General features: G+C 33.3%; 1 protein-coding gene across 1 annotated transcript in view; it reads right to left on the bottom strand.

Annotated features, from left to right (window-relative positions):
* Positions 1-5164, bottom strand: part of LOC111087854 — a 40170-nt gene extending 35006 nt beyond the window's left edge. Inside the window, exons 1-2 of the mRNA XM_022396019.1 lie at positions 4983-5164; positions 3186-3237 (exon numbers count right to left, since the gene is read on the bottom strand). The gene's annotated coding sequence lies outside the window, so the exon portion shown is untranslated. The remainder of the gene's footprint in view (positions 1-3185; positions 3238-4982) is intronic.
* Positions 5165-5646: the final 482 nt, after the last annotated feature.

The following is a 5646-nucleotide window of genomic DNA, read 5'->3' on the forward strand; positions in this document are numbered from 1 at the left end:
TTGTCCCTTCAGGCTCGTTGCCAAGTACACTGCTTTCTGCTCCTCTGTCCATCCATCCATTTCTACCTGGAGCTCAAATTGTGCTTTATATGCTTCCCATGGTGCCTTCCCATCGAATTCCTGTGGCTTTCTTCGTACTAGATCACCCCTATTGCTTGAACTTATGTCTGGAATGTGACTTTTGGCAGGACTGAAAGATGTCTGCATTAGGGTTTAGCTGCTGGGTCTGGGAGAGGTTTTCTGTTGTCTGGGGCTGATTAGGCCCATGGCTAATATATCCTCCTTGTGTAGAAGACAGTAAATCGTCCTTTAATGTTTGAAATTTACTCCTCTTTTCCATTTGTGTATGCTGGCTTTCTCTCAACTATTGGATACTTTCTTCTTGTTTATTTTCTTTCTCCTCCAACCACTGCTGTAAGCTCTCTTCTTGTTTCTTATCTTTCTCCTCCAACTACTGCTGTAGTCTCTCTTCTTGTTTCTTTTCTTTTTCCTCCAACAACTGCTGTAATATCTCTTCTTGTTTCTTTTCTCGTTCTTCCTGTTTATTTTCTTTCTCCTCCAACCACTGCTGTAATCTCTCTTCTTGTTTATTTTCTTTCTGCTCCAGTTACTGCTGTAGTCTCTTTTTTGTTTATTTTCTTTCTCCTTGAACCACTGCTGTAGTCTCTTTTCTTGTTTATTTTTTCGTTCTTCTTGTTTCTTTTGCTGTTCTTGTATTGCTGCCATCAAATCTGCTAAGTCCGTAGTTTGATTTGCCACTTCTCGTTTCCATCTTCTTTTTTCTTTTTTTTTTGCTCTGCTCTTTGACACCAATTTGTTATGTATCTGCTTGTTTGTTTGTTTCGGGTAGAAATTCTTTCCGAGGATCTTCAGCGATACAAGCCCTTTCTTGATTAAACCAGTTTATTCTTCCTCGACACAAACTTTTAGTACCCAGTAGTTCCACAATCAGTACGTTTCTCGTCACTTTAAACTTAACAACTTTTATATTATACGCTATAAATCACAGCGATTCGCGATCTCGATAATTTCGCTCTCGACGAGTGCAAAACACACATTTTAAGGCTCGCAAGCTCGAAACTAGCAGAATCATAAATTACACGGAACTCAAAGTAACTACTGCTCTCTCTTCATTCATTTATCCCCGCTAGCTTGCACTGCCAGGCTTATATACTATGGAAGAGGGCATCTCGAACAATCTCGGACTTCCCCGATAATTCGAGAAACTCATCATGCATGCAACTAGCGCCAAAGTGCCAGCAGCATCACGTGAGTTCGGCAGTCGTAACACTATATATGAATGAAACCCTTCTCCAGACCACAACATCAGCCAAATTCCTAGAATTAACCTACGATTCTAGATTAACGTGGATTACACACACAAATAATATTCTAACCAAAGTTTGGCAACGTACGAATTATGACAAGAGTCTAACAACAGAACTTCAGCTGACAATGTAATTAAAATATACAAACATACATACGTCCAGTAATTGAATATACATGCCCGGCATGGATAAACATAGCACCAAAACACATCAGTAAACTACAAACAATACAAAATGCACTACTCACTACTGCATACAAACCACCCAGATACACTTCATCAAAATTTATGCATAATTATGCAAATATATAAACTATCTCCGATAGACTCCTACATTATTCGCTAAATTATTTCTCGAAAAATTGGCACAAAATGACCTTCTATGTGAATTAGATCGCTACTGCATACATTGATGGGGATAGCCCTAAGTACTTCGCACTAATTAATATATATGTTAAGAATAAGCATTTAATAAGGCCATCTCACGCTAGACTAAGAAACCCACATTAACTTTAAGCTGATATGACATCATTGAAGTGGTATTTATGTAAATGATCTCGATTAGTGTAAAATTAATGAATGTGAAAAATACACGTGGAACTGTTCGCCATGTGCAGGACTTTGCAACAACGAATAACGAATGTATTTATTCACACGAATATAAATGTAAGTACATCATGGACATTGTCCTGAAACTGAAAGGGGTCAGGGTAATTTGAATTCACCTGAAACAGCTACCATCTAACAGGGGAAAAGAAGAAGTCATTTGCACCTGACCCTCCAAGGTCTATAAGACCTAAACACCCATCAAGAAAACAGTAAGTGTGACCTGGCCTGGGGTGAGAAGTTGCTCTTTTAGGTTGCCGGAAAAACTAGGTCGATTTTTACACGAGATACATAAAAACTTGAGATTTTTTTGGCCAAAAATCATGGGACGACTATATACGGTATAATAAATTTAACCCTAATCACACGTCATTACTAAAAGATAATACAATAAATCAGAAATATGTGTACACGTTAACATCCGTGTGATCTCATATTTACAACTTCAACAAAAATATATGAAATATATGTACTGACATAAAACAGGCATGTACTAATAATACAGACTAATAGAGAGTAGATATGTACTAACATAGAACAGGCATGTATTAATAATACAGACTAATAGATAGTACATATGTACTGATACAGTACAGACATGTATTAATAATACAGACTAATAGATAGTAGATATGTACTGATACAGTACAGACATGTATTAATAATACAGACTAACAGATTGTAGATATGTACTGTAACAGAACAGACATGTATTAATAATACAGACTAATAGAGAGTATATATGTACTAATACAGAACAGGCATATATTAATAATACAGACTAATACAGAGTATATATATGTATTGATACAGAACAGACATGTATTAATAATACAGACTAATAGAGAGTAGATATGTTCTGGTACAGAACAGGCATATATTAATAATACAGAGTACATATGTACAGGTACAGAACAGGCATATAATATGTTAATAATACAGACTAATACATATGCTAATACAGAAAATATGTATTGATATACTAATACAAAAGAGACGTGTACTAATGTACCAACACAGAAGAAGCATATACTGATACAAAGAAGACGCGGTAACTGTAATACATAGGACTAAGAGGCATCTATTGATTTTCAGACGTACTGACACAGAAGAAACGTATATTAATAAGTAACTGAATTTACTGTAATTTTTAATAAAACGTACAATTATAGAGTAATAACAATGTGAACTTTTTGTTTCTTATAAACTTTTCTGATTATCTAAATATGATTTTAATTGTGAAGCAACTTACATCTTTACAACAATCATCGGGCCTAATTACACACCAGTGCGAAAAATTGAATCTGCAAATAAATGAAAGAAACAAGAAAGGGGTATATAAGAAGAGAAATCCTGAAAAAATATAATACATAACTTAGATGACAGATTTCAACCTGGTGGTCTATGGTAAAATTTGAAATTATTTATATAAATAAGTCTTCAAATCAGAAACGTCTCTGTCATTTTTTTTATAGCAAATATTTTGTTAAGAAATGTTTAAAACCACACGTTATAACCAAATGGAGAGCGATTATACTTCCTCGCTTGTCAGCAAAGGAAATATTTACACATTTTTTGAATATAATTTCTTTATCAAGTTTCTAATGAACAAATAATTTTTTATGTACTATAACTTGTTTGGTACTAGTACGCCAACTCGTCAACTTGTATTTTATTCTAAAAAATAATGATATGGAAAAAGAACTTTGAATTTGTTCAACAGTGTGGTAAATATAATATCGTGCAGAGAAACTCCACGGATGTTAAAACTTCCATCATACGTTACTTCAAATAAAGTAATTTAATAAACCAAAATCTAACAATAACTTTTAACACATATGCCAACTAAGAGTTTCAAAAACTTAGCGATCTTGGTTTTATAATGTCAATGAATAGTACTGGTGTTGCTAACCAGTGTATAAGAACTACAGTCTAGATGAATCGCATCTTTTAAGGATTTCCAAGGTAAAACTAACGTTTAGTTTCAATATTAACCAACTAGCACATTTTTACATTGAGTAAATAAAAACCATTCACAATGACCGTTAAAACGTGTAACAGTTTTGTGACTGGAGTGTGGTACTTTATTTTGCTTTTATCGTAAATGTTATACATATTTTTATATATAGCTTTGCTCGTTTGTTTATTCTTAAACACAAATTACGCAATGGGGTATCTATGCTGTCGAAAACCGGCTTTTAGCGTTAAAAGTTTTGAGTTTTAACGCTGAGCCACTAGGGGATATTTATATACGAAAATAAATAATAGAACTGAAACTCATCAGAATGAAACTATGATTACTAAAGAAAAGTCTGTAAGTTGTATTTTATGTCTTGCAATGGATAGTTAAAATAAATGAGGAGCAAAAACTATATGATGGAGAATCACGTCTATCCTCGTTTTAAAGCTTGAGTTGTAGAAGTTTGTTCCTCAATGATAGTAACTCTAAAAATCTGCTTCAGAGATAAATGTAAAAAATATAAAACCGTTAGATTTATTAAATGTACTTGAAAAACAGTCACATTGGTAACTGGGATTATTTGGAATGTATATATTATACAAATGCATGTTTCCTGGCGAGTTTATAGCTCTTTAATCTGTGATTGTCCTTCAGATTAGTAACATTTAGATTTGTTTACGGAAACCATGGTATATTGACACAATAAATGCAATATAACCGCTGAGACAAACTTATATATCTGAAAATATACAAGTGCATGTTTCCTGGCAGAATATGTAACTTTCTAATCTGACATACAAGGGACTGTTGACTATGTTTTCCCCTTAGATTAGTAACATTTAGATTTGTTTTGCAAACATCTTACATTTATATTGTTAATTACAGTTATGAAAGTTATAAACAGCTGAGAAACAATTATTAAACAGAGAGGGAGCCAAAATGTCGCGTAGTTATGTTTTAATGTTTTGGCTTGTGTGTTTTTAATCATCTCAGTTAAACCAAGATATACTGACTTTTTCAACCAGAAAGTTATAATTATAGCAATCACTATCGCTGATGCTTTAATATATATCTTATCTCAATACTTACTTTTGCTTATAGCAGAATGTAACAGATGGTAAAGATATATTATCAGCAGATTCGATCTTGATTTCCACTGAAGTTTGATATTCATAATAGAATTTAACAAACTCGAGAGCCTGAAAAATAAACCCAGCAAAACAACCTACCAGAATTGCTAACCGAAAAGTATGAGCGGATATTATCGAGAATGTTTTGTACGAAACCATGGTTGGTATAATAGAGACGAGTCGATAGTCCAAGGCTTTTATATAGAGGTAATTAGGAATTCGTTTCTTAAGTTATTTTAAGAATCGATTAAGTCGTGTTAAACGCAACCAAGTACCTGGAGCTATTAAAAATTTACGCATGCACTTTAAATTAATAAATTATGTTTGGCTTTAAAAGTTTCTGTCATTTCTTTCTAACAACAAAATATTTCCCTGTACTGATACCAGAAATAGGAAGATATTTCTGACACTCGATGAAATCATAATAAAAAAGATCTGGCACAGCAACCAGATTATATTTACATATCCAATTGTCATGAAAAAACCAACACAGTGACATTTAATTTGCATAAAAAGTAAAGCCCAATGCCCTATTACAAAGAGTTGAGAACGTTATAGTTAGCAAGTCACATGATAACCAAAGCCAATATAAAGTCACGGTGGAATGGATGTATTAGAACTAC

The sequence above is a fragment of the Limulus polyphemus genome, unplaced genomic scaffold (genome assembly GCF_000517525.1).
Source record: "Limulus polyphemus unplaced genomic scaffold, Limulus_polyphemus-2.1.2 Scaffold2756, whole genome shotgun sequence".
NCBI classification, from domain to species: domain Eukaryota; kingdom Metazoa; phylum Arthropoda; class Merostomata; order Xiphosura; family Limulidae; genus Limulus; species Limulus polyphemus.